This window comes from Hemicordylus capensis, chromosome 2 (genome assembly GCF_027244095.1).
Source record: "Hemicordylus capensis ecotype Gifberg chromosome 2, rHemCap1.1.pri, whole genome shotgun sequence".
NCBI lineage: Eukaryota > Metazoa > Chordata > Lepidosauria > Squamata > Cordylidae > Hemicordylus > Hemicordylus capensis.
The window spans coordinates 355,366,662-355,382,541 of record NC_069658.1 but is presented as its reverse complement, the minus strand read 5'-3'; positions in this window follow the sequence as shown (position 1 = coordinate 355,382,541).

The window sequence follows — 15,880 nt, the reverse complement described above, 5'->3', positions numbered from 1 at the left end:
ATTTTGTGATTTTTTCTATTTCTTTTTCTTCTATTCTGCTATCCCCTGGTATTGCTATGTCGATTATTTTGACTTGTTTTTCTTTCTTCTCGACTACAGTTATATCTGGTGTATTGTGTGGCAGATGTTTGTCTGTTTGTAGTCAGAAGTCCCATAATATTTTTGCATCTCCATTTTCTACAACTTTTTCAATTTTATGGTCCCACCAATTTTTGGCTAGAGGTAGCCTGTATTTTTTGCAGATGTTCCAGTGGATCATCCCTGCTACCTTGTCATGCCTTTGTTTGTAGTCAGTCTGTGCGATCTTTTTACAACAGCTGATTAGGCGGTCCACAGTTTCATCTGCTTCTTTACAAAGGCGGTACTTGCTGTTTGTTGTTGACTTTTCTACTTTTGCTCTTATTGCATTTGTTGTTAGTGCCTGTTCTTGTGCAGCCAGTATTAAACCCTCTGTTTCTTTCTTCAAGTTGCCATTCTTAAGCCATTGCCAGGTCTTGGTGATGTTTGATCTTCCAGTTTTCATTTATTATTTTTCATTTATTATTTATTTTTAATTGATTTACCAGTTTCAATTTATTATTATTATTATTATTATTATTATTATTATTATTATTATTATTAGATTTGATTTATACACCACCCTTCCAAAATGGCTCAGGGCGGTTTACAACAAGCATTTATTCAGGTGCGGAGCCTGACTGCCAGCGGCCCGTGTGCAGCCGTGGCGGCAGCCCCACTCACCCTGCCCCCCCGCATCTGACGTCAGACATGGGGGCTAGCCACACCCCGCATCTGACATCAGATGCGGGAGGCGTGGTCTGGCTCCCGAATGGAGCCGCACGACTCCATTCAGGACTTGGGAGTCCAGCCGGCATTGCATGCGCAGCGCTGTCCATTTAACTCCCGAAGGGACTGTGTGGCCCCTTCAGGAGCTAGACTGGGGCTGGTGCTGTGTTCACAGTGCCTCCAGGAGAGCTACTCCTGGCTGTGCCGCGAACGCAGCAGCCATTTACCTCCCGGACAGGGGTTGCGCGGCCCCCGCTCAGGAGCTGAACCAGCACCCTCTCATCTGACATCAGACACGGGGTGTGTGTTGGGGCCGCAAGGCGTGGCCCCTGATTGGGTGTGGCTTGGGTTCTTTGAATCCATTTGCTCAATGGTGGCTCCACCCCTGCATGTATTGGTGAAGTATACCTTTGGATAGGAAAGACCTATAGAACCACATAATGAATAGGTGGGGGGAGAGAGAGATGTTTCCATCTGCTCTCTAAGAGGAAAGGAATGGATTCTTCTGACTCAGCACAGGAAGTACCTGAAGAGTCATATTAGGGGTCATAGAGGAGAGACAGGTAAAACCGTTAGGGACCCTTACTCACTATCTGTACTCACAAAGCCCCTAGTGGTCATTAGGATAGTTGGTGCAAAAGGTCAATGCACTGTAAGTCCATCTCCAACACTCTGTATGAAGACATCTAGGGAGGGAGAGCCAACCCCACCCCTAGGTATTTTCAGTTCCATTGTTGAATTGCTCTAACCATTAAGCGGCATCTCCTAATATTCCACTGGATTCTGCTGTCCTGTAACTTGATTTGCAGCTCAGTTTTACACTACTCTGGCTCTCAATTACTTGGGGGAGGCACTATTTAGGAATGATGGGATTTGTGTGAACCAGCTTACAGGAGACAGAGAGGCAACAAAGTGCTGTGACAGATGCAAATGAGAAAGAAGAAAGTAGCCAGGATAAAAGAGAGGACTCAACTAAGAGAGTTAAACAGCAAATCATTCAGGGTACCTGAATACTTAAGGAAACCCTGTTTGTCATGTTGCTTTAAGGGCAGACTCCTTTTACATACAAAATTACCAAAGCCAGTTTGTTTTATCATGAACAGTCTTAGGAACCAGTCTCGTTAATATTCTTGACATGTGTCAGGACTGCAACAGAATAAAACATGAATGAGATTTCTGTACTAAAGCTTCATAAAGTTTCGCACTCAACCCAACAAAAGGTATTATACTATCTATGATCTAACTCTAGAAACCAGTCAAACTTCATTTTTGTTTTCCTTTTGCAGTGGTGGCCAATGAATTAAACAATTCTCTCTCTGTTGTGCCCACATGCAACTTTCACCATCAGTTCATATTTCCTCTTTGCCAATTAACCACTTCCCTTTAGTGTGAATGGCCTCAATTTACTTTTAACTGTACTTGGAGTGAAGGCCTCAAAACGTTCAAGAACAAGAAGCGTGATCTGTAGAGGGTTCTTCCACCAGGAGTCCTGAAGTCCATGCAGTCCTGTGTGCTGTTTAGTACCAACTCTCACCATAAGAGGGCACATTAAAACAACATATTCAACATGCAAAACAAACATGGTTAAAACAATATGATTTAATATGCCAAAAATGAATACAAGATTAGATAATACTTGTCCAGTTTCCATCCCAGATTTCAGACAGAAGCTGCCTTGGTCATCCTAGTGGATGACCTTTACCAGGAGCTGTTACTGTGGCTCCATCCCATTTGGAGGGTTATACCCAGGAGAGTCTGCTGCTGGCTTATGAAGTGCCTCAGGGCTCTGTTGTGTTCCCCATACTATTCAACATCTGCATGAAACTGCTGGGAGATGTCATTTGGAAGTTGGGATGTTGTGTTATTGATATGCTGACAGCACGTAGTAGCTCTACCTCTTCTTCTCACCAGCAGATCCTAGAGAGGCAGTGGAGCCAGTGTCTGGATGCGGTTCTGGTCTGGAAAGAAGCTGAACTTTAAAACAGACAAGATGGGAAAGCCTGCTGACCAGGTGGTAGTGTGCAACCAGGGAGTGTAGACAGGTTTTTACTTCTTCTGAAGGACCAAGCAAGTCCACAGCTTGGGGGTACTCTTGAACCCGGTGTTATCCCTGGATGGCCAGGTGATGTTGAATGTCATGAGTGCCATTTCTCAGCTTGGACTGGTGTACTAGTTGTGGCCCTGCTGGCAGAAGTCAAATGTTATCTTGCTCACACATGTGTTGGTCACATTCCTGGTTAGACTACTGTAATGCCCCTTACATTACGTTAAACTGCTCATCTTAGTTCTTAAAGTTCTACATAGTCTGCAGCCAGTTTAACTTTAATACTATTAATAAATTTATTATCTATCTATCTATCTATCTATCTATCTATCTATCTATCTATCTTTCTCTAAGGCATAACCATTGGTAATCCCATGTATGGCAGCTCTCGCTAGAGTTCGCAAGCGGAAAGTGGCAGTGGCGGACAGGCTTGTGGGCGAGGTGGGAAAGATGGCGGGGGGGAGAAAACGGCAGCGGCAGGTGGACGAGCGGAGCAAATGGCGGCAACGGGGGTGGGTGGTGAAGAAAATGGTGACGGCAGGTGGGTGGGGAGGGAAGGGAAAGAAAAAGGCGGTGCCCAGCTAGTTAATATATTTTGCATTTCAACAAAAAAGTTCTCAAAGTAGTTTATACAGCAAGAGGTATGAGAAAATGTTCCCTTTCCCAAAAGAGCTTACACTCTAAAAAGAATCATAGGGGAGACATCAGCAACAACCACTGAAGAGATGCTGTGCTGAGCTGGATTGGGACAACTGCTCTCCACTGCTAAATATAAGAGAGAGATCACTTTTTAAAAGGTGCCTTTTCCACATCTAGCAGGAGTTATCTTTTCCCATATGAGCCTATCTAGGGGTCATGATTGGCCTCTCAAGCCCTGCTCCTTAGCCTGCTGTTGACTTCTGTTTGGTGGCAATCAGGAACTGAGCTTTTTCTGTGGTGGCACCACAACTGTGGAATGTTTGTTGGCCTCAGACAGGTTCAGCTGCTTTAAAACAATTAACAAGATCTTCCTTTTTCTTAAGGCTTTTAAATAACTCTTTTTTTAGTTTTGTGTTTTACTTCTGTCATTTTATATAATTATTTGGTGTTATTGTTTATAATTTCAGTATGTTATATGTGTATGTCACTTAGTAAAACCATGGTAGAAAAGGTGGGATAAGAATTCTTGCTCTCCATGATACTTCAGCTTACTGTATTACTATGATGATGATGATGAATATTTATATACCGCTCTTCAACCAAAATTCTCAAAGCGGTTTATACAGAAAAATAAATAATACATAAATAAAATGGTTCCCTGTCCCCAAAGGGCTCACAATCTGAAAAGAAACATCAGGCAGATACCAGCAACAGCCACTGGAAGGATGCTGTGCTGGGGTTGGATAGGGCCAGTTGCTCTCCCCTTGCTAAATATAAGAGTATCGCCACCTTATATTCACTTATATTCACTGAGTATCGCCACTTCACTGTTGCTAGAGATGGCTCAGACAGCCCTTCCAGCTTCTAAACCAGGCCTGTACAACATAAGGCCCGGAGGCTGGATTCGGCCCATAGGGACTATTTTACTGGCCCTTAGGTATCCTGCAGCAACAAAGGAGCTGGAAACTGCCTTACAGCGCCATCCTGTGCATACCTTTTCAGAAATATGCTCCATGGTGTGCCCAGTGAGACTTACTCCCATGTCAGCATGCCTAGCATTGCAGCCTGAAAGCAACAATTTAGGGAGAGGAGAGGAATTGGCATTTGTTTGGGGCTGGCATGCACTCTAGGGGCCCCACTGATTGAGCAGGGACAGGACCTATTCTCTGGCCACTATCCTTGGTTAAAACTATGGATCCATTGACAAGGGAAATAGAGCCACAAGTAACTAATAATATTTAATTTTAATGTAATAATGTGCTAAAAATTCGACCTTGGCCCCTGCACACCAAGTTGTGGATGGTTCCAGCCCACCAGGGCATTTGAGTTGTGCAGCCCTGGAAACAGAGGGACAGCAAATACTTCATATCCTGACAGAAGTTTGCCCCTTTGTTCTCAGGAGCACAAGGCAGTGTCTGAAAGATTCCAAAGGCAGGGATCTATTAGTTATGGTGTTTAAAAAAGATAGTCCTGGCTCATCTTCAGTATTGTCTAATTTATTTATGTGTGGTCTTTCAAAAACAAAAGTTGATTTCCACATGAAGTATTATTTAAGTGGCTTACTTTAATTTATTATTTGCAATATCTTATGTTATTCCATTGTTGGCTGCCTTGAGCACAGAAAGTGTGGTGAGGCTCAGGATTTATTTATTTTTTAAGTGCAGTGAGAAAGTGCACAGAAAATGCAGTCAGGCTCGGGATCCAAGGAAGATAAAGTCACTCACAGTAAATAATCATTTATAAATACAGTAAATATAATACAGTAATATACAAATTATAGTTTTACTTTCAGTTATTGATGAAGGCAAAACCCAAAACAGCAATATAAAATTATATGAATTATAAAGTGCTAAAAGATTTTGTGGCGATGACCACAATTAAACCTCTAGAACTGACTGAGCTGATGTAAAATATTCACAAGCATTCTGCCTGAACACAGAATGTAACTGACAACATAGAATCTTTGTAAATAATCTTGGGGGGTGGGGGGTGGAGTAAGAAGTCACATGGGCTAGGATTAAACTCATAGTAGATGGAACTGCGAGCTATTGTAAGTCTGAGAGAAATTGATTGGCAACAGCTTTGCAATATCAGAGGCTGTCGATAAGGAAGACAAGAGAGCACAAGGTTGCAGGGCCTTAATTTACCTTAACTTTGAAACGTGTGCAGAATGAAGCACTCTGCGAGGCATTGTTTCTCCCATCACCACGGTAATGTGAGCAGCAACTTAAGGAGACAGCAAGGGCAAAGAGAGGGTGGGGTGGGAGGCTGTATTTCATTGACTGCATTGAACTAACTAGCCAATTCCTTGATTACAGGCTGTGAACTTTTGGCAGGAAAGGGAACTTTTGAAGCCCAGAGGGCAGAGGAATTCCAGGGCCATACCTTCAGAAGGCTCTTCCATATAGTATTTATAAAAGAGTATCTATATTATTAATTCTCCAAGACGGGCCATGTGGGGACGTGGTAGAAAGGAGGCGATTGGCTGACAGAGTTTACAAGCAGAAGCACTTGATTGGGCAGAGGGGATTCCATATGCACATAAGGAGGAGGAGCCTGTGATGGTTAAGGCCAGTTGGAATGCAACTGTTACTGGTCAGAAGATGTTCTTGATTGTAGAGGAGAGGAATCTTCTCTATATAAAAGGATAGCAGGCAGGGGTCTGCAAAAAGACGGGTCGTGAGGGAGGAAAGAGCCCCTTCAGGAGAAGGAGGATGCTGTTATGTGAATTAAATAACTCAGGGAGGGAGGAAGAGAGAGAAAAAACATGAAGGGAGGGGGAAGAGCGAGTGGGGAAGAGCGAGTGGAGGAGAAAGAAAGAGAAAATGAAGGGAGGGGGAGGAGAGTCAGAAGGAAGGGCAAGGGATGGGCCTGAGCCTGTCAGCAGCCTGAGGGGAATAAGCAGCCATGACAGCTCTAGCAGCAAGGAAGAGCCCATTCAACCACTGCTGAAGTTTGGGGCTACCGAGGCCATTGTCAGAGGGAGGCAGGCAGGCAAGGGATGGGCCCGGGCCTGTCAGCAGCCTGAGGGGAATGAGCAGCCAGGGTTGTGGCAGCAGTGAGGAATGGCCTGGTCAACCACTGCTGCTGCTCCTGAAGGGAGGAGCAGGAGCGGGGTTCAGGTGAGGGTGGGGCGGTCTCTGGGGATAGTGGGCTGCAGCTTAGCCAATAGGCGGCAGCAGTGCTGCAGCCACAACCAAGAAAGGTGAGGGGGATGGAAGCAACGGGATGGAGAAGGAGCAGGAGTGCAGCTCAGGTGAGGGAGGGGAGATCTCTGAGGTGAGGGGAGCAATCAAGTACAAACGTGCAGATGCTCTAGAGCTTGCAAGAGTTCCAGCATTGAAACTGTGAAAAATAATGGCAGCAGCCAGGATGCAGAGGTGGAGGGCTGGCAGGCAAAGCTGCTCCGGCCAGAAGAGGTGGGTGGATGGCGGGAGAAGTCCCACCAGCCAGGAAGAGGAGGCGGTGGCGGGGAGATATAATGATGGCGGCGAGGAGGAGGGAAGACGGTGGGCAAAACCCCACCAGCTGGGAGGAGGAAGTGGGATGAGGTGATGGGATGGCCTGGCCCTGGCCTGCCCAATGGGGAGAGCTGCGGGGGTAGAGGGCTGCAGGGGTATAGAGCGAGCGGGTGGGCTGCGGGGGGGGGGAGGGAGTGAGCAGATGGGCGGGCTGCAGGGGGGAGAGCGAGCGGGCGGGCTGCAGGGGGAGAGCGAGCGGGCGGGCTGCGGGGGGAGAGCGAGCGGGCTGCGGGGGGAGAGCGAGCGGGCTGCGGGGGGAGAGCGAGCGGGCTGCGGGGGGAGAGAGAGAGTGGGCGGGCTGCGGGGGGAGAGAGAGAGTGGGCGGGCTGCGGGGGGAGAGAGAGAGTGGGCGGGCTACGGGGGGAGAGAGAGAGTGGGCGGGCTGCGGGGGGAGAGAGAGAGCGGGCGGGCTGCGGGGGGAGAGAGAGAGCGGGCGGGCTGCGGGGGGAGAGAGAGAGCGGGCGGGCTGCGGGGGGAGAGAGAGAGCGGGCGGGCTGCGGGGGGAGAGAGAGAGCGGGCGGGCTGTGGGGGAGAGAGAGAGCGGGCGGGCTGTGGGGGGAGAGAGCGAGTGGGCTGTGGGGGGAGAGAGCGAGTGGGCTGTGGGGGGAGAGAGCGAGTGGGCTGTGGGGGGAGAGAGCGAGTGGGCTGTGGGGGGAGAGCGGGCTGCGGGGCCCGAGCAAATGAGTGGGCTACGGGGGGAGCAAACGAGCGGGCTGCGGGGGGAGTGAGCGAGCTGCGGGGAGAGTGAGCGAGCAAGAGAGCTGCGGGGGGATGCCACAGGCTCAGTGCACAACTGCACAGATGCTCTGTGCAGGGTCAGCTAGTAGAAAAGAAAATCACACCAACTGGATCTTTCCTACTACTGCAGCACTATGAATGGGAAAGCCACAACATGTATGCAATTCATAAGATTATGGATGGAGACCCTACAGGGCCTACACACAGTAGCAGCAGGTGGGCACGGGAAAAGGAGGGGCAGGGGAAAACCTGGTCAGTGAGACAGACGTCTATGCCCCCCCCCCTTTCCTCCATGGCAGCAGGTTTGGGTATTTACCCAAGCCTGCCAGCATTGAGGAAAACAGAAAGAGGGGGGAAGCAGAAAAGCAGGGGCAAAAGTAGAAAACAGAAAAGTTTTGTGGGGTCAGGGGAAAGAAGACATAGCTCATGCTATGCTGAGGGGTACTATGTCTTCTCTCCTCATTCTAGCAAGAAGAGAAATAATAGAATACTGTAGTAGATTGGTGTGTGGAAATGTTCCTTTCCTGACCCAGGTCAGTTAATGAATAAACTGGCCAAACCATTTTTATCCAGTTCTTCGCAGCCTTCTCAGTCAGCTGGCTCAGGAATGACTCCTATCAGCGATGAGTCATTTCCACAGCATGCTCAGAGAAACTGACTACGAAGATTAAAAATCCTTACCTTTCAAAACCCAGAAAGCTAAGAAAAATATTCTGGTCAATCCAGAAGTTCCGGTAGGTTACTACTGCCACCAAGCACTCTAAGGCTTTCGGAGAATCTGACTGTTGGACTAGAGTGCTTTAGTCCAGAGTCTCTCTGTAACTGGGCATTGGGCAAATACAAAAAATACTCCCCCTAGCTAATAGGCAAGAATAAAACCAATTGTTCTCCCAGGCATCTGCTTGTACATGGAGTTAATTGCTAATTTGGCCAAGCTCTCTTTGAGATGCATTTGTACCAGAGAAATCCCCCTTCTGGCCCACCTTTCTCCTACTGGGTTAATAACCAACCCTTCAAGTCTTGCAAAATGTAAAGAACAGAGGAAAAAAGACTTCTTATTAAAATTATTTATTATTATTATTATTATTATTATTATTATTAATTACATTTATATCCCGCTCTTCCTCCAAGGAGCCCAGAGCGGTGTACTACATACTAGAATTTCTCCTCACAACAACCCTGTGAAGTAGGTTGGGCTGAGAGAGAAGTGACTGGCCCAGAGTCACCCAGCTAGTATCATGGCTGAATGGGGATTTAAACTCGGGTCTCCCGGTCCTAGTTCAGCACTCTAACCACTACACCACGCTGGCTCTTATTATTACAGACTATTATTATTACAGACTAGTTCCATCTGAGACTTTTAGCTTTAAAAAAAAAAAAAGACTTAGTTGGTTACAAGAATACTTCAAAAGCACCCAGATGATTCTGGGGCAGCACTCATCGAAATCTTAGTTACTCAGTTGCAAAGAACAGATATTTAGGAAAATACAAAGCACACACCCAAAGAAATATAAATTCCTGACGCGAATTCTGACTAAACACTATTTTCCTAGACTAGATTCCTGAAGCCAAAAACTCTGGCTTCCTGTCCTTGGATTCACCAAACTCCTGATGAGAATAAAGCCTCCTGCAATCCTGTCTTACAAGGATCTGTAGTCATTCTGCTGCAGCAAATGCCATTGCTGCATGTCCTCTGTGCTCCCAGCACAGACTTCCTTTCTTCCTCCAAGAATTCCCCCTGTGGCTCTCAGGTCCCACCCACTTGGTAGACTGATTGGTTGAGCCCTGGAGTTCACCAGCCTGTCAGTCATGACAAGGATTCACTTCCTGTTAACTCTTTAGAGGGTGGGAAGACAAATACACACACATGCTGTGTGAACCGGCTTCCTAGCGGTGGGGTGAGGAACACAGTTACCTCTAAGGTGTGCACACATGCATGTACTCACAAGTTTTTTAATGTCTGCTCAGTTAATTTTAGATCCTGCTTAGGATGAATTAGGAAGGCCCCACATGTGTGCACACTGCCTTAATACAGCCACCCAGAACAACTCATTCTGCACAGAAATGAAAAAAAATTACAGGGAACACTGGTGAGGAGCAGTGGGGCTGAGGAGCAGCAGTGGTGAGGAGCAGCAGAGCAGGAGGCAAATTGTGGGGGCGAGGGGCAGCAGGGCAGAAGGTAAGCTGTGGGAGTGGGGAGGGCCAGATGTCAGGGCCCCAGGTGGCATGGGGGTCTGTGTTCATTGGACACCTTTGAATACTAATAGTTATGCTCTTGCCTTTAAGACTTTGACAGGGAGGTGGAGTCCAGGAGGCAAAGCCTGAGCTTACCTTGTCCTCTGAAGGTGTCTGTGGTGCCCTGCCCCATCTCACCTCTCCTTAATGCCCTCCAGACCTTGTGAGCTCTTTTCCATGGGACAAGACAACCCCCAGCAGTGACTGACTAAGCTGCAATACTGTTAAGGAAGGGCGGGGAGGTACAGCAATCTGTGGTTACTACTGGCTGAATTCCTAGAGAGGGTCTAAGCAAGGAGGAGTACAAAGGAGGGAGGGACCTAGGAAAAAAGGAGACAGTCCTGAGAAAGCAGCAGCCCAAGGAACCCTAAGAGAGGCTAGGAAAAGGATTAGAAGAGTGGTGATGAGAAGAATGTCGGAGGGAGGAGTCTGAGGGAGAAAGAAATGGAAAAGAATAGACAAAAATAACAGAAACAAAATTAGATTTCCAAAAACAAATTCAGAATCCAACTTGGTCACAGCCTAAACTCTGAGAGCTTTTAAAACTACTATATACAGTAAATACTGCACAATAATGTTATAGCTTCCAAACGTGAGACATTAAAGTTCCCAAGTATCACTCTAGTTTTTATTATTTGCATAATAACATGCCCATGTTTTCTACAGGACAGGATGTCTTGTCTGCCATAGATGGCTGGATGGTTGCATTATAGTGTATAGATAAAACTGCTATATATCTAATCTAATGTCCTTCATTTCACTAGAAATGTGTATTTATATGTATATTTATATCAGAGTTATGTAGCTCACATTCTGGCTCTTGGTTCCTTCTGTATTAATAGTAGTAGTGGTGTGCATGGGACCGGTGCCTGCTGGTTTGAAGGTGTGTGTGGGGGGGTATCTTTAAGGACAGGGAGGGTGCTCTTACCCCTCCCACTGTGTTTTCCCCACCGGCACTATCTTTTAAAATGGTGCAGTGGGGCGGCAGCGTACCTCCTTGCCACCCAGTGCCTCCTCAGACCAGAAGTGTCCAGAAGTGCCTGGTGCACATGCAGCATGCATGTACGCACACCGGACACTACCAGCCACTTCCAGTCTGAGGAGGCACAGGGGTGGCAAGGAGATACGCTGCTGCCCCGCCAGACCATTTTACAAGATAGCACCGCCGATGGGGGAAATGTGGTGGGAGGGGTAAGAGGGGTAAGTATCTGAAGATATCCCCCCCACCTTTGAACCAGTCGAACCGCTGAACCAGTTCGGAGGCCTGTTAAAGGGCTTCCGAACCGATTCGTGCACATCCCTAATTAATAGTCACAGTTTCTCATGAGAGTGTGTGATTTGTGAACTTCCTAAAAGATGGGCCTTGGCCATATCACAACCTATTCAGCAAATGAAAAGTTTAGGAGGAAAGAAATAAAGCTGGAAACAGCTGGCTACCTGGCTGGAGAGAGGGAGGGAAACAGGATTGATGATTCAGAAAGGGGTGCTAAAGGACTGTTCTTCTTGCCATTCTGAATATCTGCAATGCCATAATAAATAGTTGTTTAATGTAGTGTCACTTCTGAAGTTAAAACTAGATTCTGATGCTTTAGCAATTAAATGCAATAATTATGCCATGTATAATTATTGCATTTAATTATGCAATATATATAATATATGCAAGATATAGGACCAGACTCCAGAGTTCATTACACTGAATATAAACAACACGCACCACTGAAAGACCTTAAAGGCCAAGTTGAAGGCAGATCATCCTGGAGAGAATCTATCTGTGGTCGCTAAGAGTACGGGTGTGCACGGAACCACAGAGCTGCGGTCCGGCACTTTGGGGTGGGTTCCTTTAAGGGTGGGGGAAGGTTTACTTATCCCTCACGCCGCTTTTCCCCCTCCAGCACTTGTATTTCTTGTAGTAATTGGGGCGGCAAGATACCTCCCTGCCGCCCATTCTCCCTCCTCAATGCAAAAGGCTCCGGCAGGCCTTTTGCGCACGCGCACGTCACGCGTGACCTTCACGTCTCGGAGACCTGTGCAATTGCCTCCATCTTTTTCTGTGTGTGATGATGAAGGAGAAGGGGGAATGGGAGGGGGCGTTTGTGCGTGCAAGCGAGCATTGGCTGTGTACCTGCTCAATGGTTTGCAGAAACGAGGCGCCCGGGGCTTTCGTCTCCTTGCTCTGGCTTCTTCGTCTGGTCGCAGATACCGAGCTCCATGCAAAGTGTGTGCGTGTGAGAGTGAGGGAGCGTGAGCGCGCCTTCGGGCTTATGAGGCGCAGCAATGCTCTAAGTGCAGGAGGAGGAGAGGATTTGCCAGTCCAAGGCAAGGGATGCCATTTCGGGAGGGCGGGGGGGGGTGTCGTTGCGAACCCCTGTACCGTTTTTTCAGAGCACACGAGGAGCACATATCTGTGGGCGGCTCACGGTAGTTCTATATACTGAGACTGGCTGGCTGTAAATGGTTGAAAGGTAGACACCATGCACTAGGAATGCATGCCTTGGAGACGTGAAGGTCGCGTGCGACGTGCCTGTGCACAAAAGGCTTGCCAGAGCCTTTTGCATTGAGGAGGGAGAAGGGGCAGCAGGGAGGTATCCTGCCACCCCAATTACTACAAGAAATACAGCGCTGGAGGGGGGGAAGCGGCGGGAGGGGTAAGTAAACCCTCCCCCGCCCTTAAAGGACCCCCCACCATCCGAACCAAACCGGCAAGGTCCGGACCGGTCTGGACAGTCCGGAGGCCTTTAGAATGGCCTCCGGACCAGTCCGGACCCATCCTTAGCTAAGAGTTGACACCGACTTGACGACACTTAATCAATCAATCAGTAACATTACTGGGAAAGAGAATAACATTATGGATAATATTTTAGAAAAACCAGGAACATTATTAATGGGTTTAATAGTATAGTTTTATTTGTCAGAAGATTTAGTCTCCTGTAATGGAAGGTGGTCAGGCTAATCCTATAGTCCTCCAGCTGTTGTGGTGGCTGGGGATGATTTTATTTACTTTTTATCTATTTTGATCTTTGTACACCACCCAAAACACAAGCCTCTGGGCGGTTTACAACAAAACAATAAAAACAACATATAAAAAGGTCAAAATATTACAACTAAAATTTCAAAAAACATTAAACCTATTAAAAACCTTATTTCAGCAGAGAGCATGTTCCAAAGCCTTGGGGCAGCAATGGAGAAGGCCCGTCCCTGAGTAGCCACCAGACAAGCCAGTGGCAACTGCAGAAAAACCTCTCCTGGTGATCTCAATGGGTGGTGTGGTTCATAGCAAAGAAGGCGTTCTCTTGAATACCCAGGACCCAAGCTGCTGTTTAGAGCTTTATAGGTTATAACCAAGACCTTGTATTTTGCCTGGAAACTTATCGGCAACCAGTGTAGATCTTTTAAGATAGGAGTGATATGGTATCTCCGAGATGACCCAGAGACCAACCTGTCTGCCACGTTCTAGACCAACTGCAGTTTCCAGACTACATAGGCAGCCACACATAAAGCACATTGCAGTAGTCAAGTCTGGAGATGACCAGCAGATGTACTACTGTTCTCAAGCTGGCATATCAGCCGAAGCTGATAAAAGGCATCTCTGGCCACTACCTCAACCTGGGACACTAGGGAGAGGTTTGTGTCCAGAAGCACTCCCAGACTGCGTACCTGTTCCTTCTGGGGAAGTGTGGCCCTATCCAGAACCGGCAGATCAAAATCATCTTCTGTGTCCCGACCCTGCACAATAAGTACCTGCATCGTATCTGGATTCAGTCTCAGTTTGTTATCTCTCATCCAGTTCATCACCGCCTCCAGGCAGGCATTTAGGGAGGTTATGCCTTCTCCTGATGATGTTGACATAGAGAAAAAGATTTGGGTGTCATCAGCTTACTGATAATACCCTGCACCAAATCTCCTGATGATCTGTCCCAGCGGTTTCATGTAGATGTTAAACAACATAGGATATGAGGGACACCATACCGAAGTTCAGATTTTGAAGAACAACAGTCCCCAAGGGACACCATCTGGAATCTTCCCGAGATGTAGGAGTGGAACCACTCAAAGCAGTGCCTCCTACCCCCAACCCCTTCAGACGCTCCAGAAGTATACTATGATTGATAGTATTGAAAGCCGCCGAGAGGTCCAAAAGGACCAACAGAGTCACACTTCCTCTGTCAATTCCCAATTGGAGATCATCCATCAGGCCAACCAAGGCAGTCTCCACCCCATAGCCCACCCAAAAGCCAATCTGAGATGGGTCTAGATAATCAGTTTCATCCAAGAGTGCATGGAGTTGGGAGGCCACCACCCTCTCAATTACCTTGTCCAACCACGGAAGGTTGGAGACAGGCCTAGAGCTGCTTATCTCTGAGGGATCCAATGCAGGCTTCTTCAAAAGAGTTGTAATAATTGGCTCCTTAAGGCAAGGAGTCAATCTCAGTTCTGAACTGAATGGGCCGGAAGTGGGGAACATTACCCATCTATAGTTGTGACACTATAGGTGCACTACTAAATTGCCAGCATTGACAAAGGGCTGATGAGATGAAATACAATTCACTACAGATAAAATCAATTGGTAGCTCCCTTTTTCTGGGAACTCAGGCTTCTACATTGCAATCCAGATTTGCTTCCTTTTGAAGTTCAGGTCAGGATTATATTAGATGTAGTTGTTCCCTCTGTCTGTATAATAACAGCAGGTCATTATCTGGTTATATCCAAAATACCTAGAGAAAAGTCCCCTTTACATTGAGGGCATTCACAGGGGGTGGGAGGTAGGCTGAGCTTCACTTAGCTTCCCCCCAGACGATCATTTTAGAAGTCTTCGGTATGCCACCATGCACCCAGACAATCTGCACTGTTCCAATGCAGTGCGAATTGTTTGAGGCTGGGACTCGTCCCAGCCTCCGAGTATTCCACAATGCACTGTGTGATGAGCGTAATGCATTGGAGGATACCCCCATGAGACAGGCGCTCTAGGATCTCTGAGACACACAATCCTGGCAGCCAGGTTAACAGTGTGTTCACCTCTTTAACCCTGGCTAAAAGCCAGGCTTGAAAGCAGGGTTAGGTGGGCAGGCAGCACCAGGATTTGTGTAGATCCTGGCACTGCAAACGGCCAGCCTAACCCTGACTGGTCTGGTCTGGTGGTCGTGAGAACAGCCTTCTTAGGTATTAAGTGGGGTATATTTTCTGAGAGGTATCAGAAGTCTTACTATGGAGATGTATTTTCATAAGTAATACCTAGAGTCATTAAATGTGTATAAATGTTGTAAGTCTAATATGGAAGGCAGGAAATGCCTCAAGAATAAGGAAAATACACTCTGGCATGTTACATGCTGAACAGCTTGCAGAAGGTTGTTCCTGCCATCTCATCAAGAGACAATATTTTGTCTTTTTACTGATGTAAATGAAGACAGAATGACTGGTTAATTTGTCAACATTTCTGCAAAGTCGAAATCTTAGGCTTAGTAACATTCTGACACAAATGTTTATTCTAAAGCCAGTGTGTTTACCTTTCCTGATGCATAGTGCTGCATACCGAGGTTCCAGCAGCAATTTTCCTGAAATCATTGTAAAAGTATCAGGGGGAAACTGGAATAAGAACTGCCTAGCTGAATCAGACAAAAAGTTTCCAACAGTGGCTGGCTAGATGGCTCTGAGAAGCACATAATCTGGGCATTGCGATCCTGGGCAGGAAATAAAAGCATCCCTGATTGCCACCATGTATAGGTTCCGCCTTCACTGCACTCACAAACCACCTAAGTTACTAGGTATGTGTTGTGTGTTCCATAGCTACAATGGCAAAGAGAAGAGCTTCTGATGACATACCTACATCATACAGAGAGGGATGTCCCTTTGACTGTTTCTGTCAGTGTCACTCCCAATTGACTGTTCTAAATATACAAGTTCTGGTAAGCTCTAGTGATAGCTG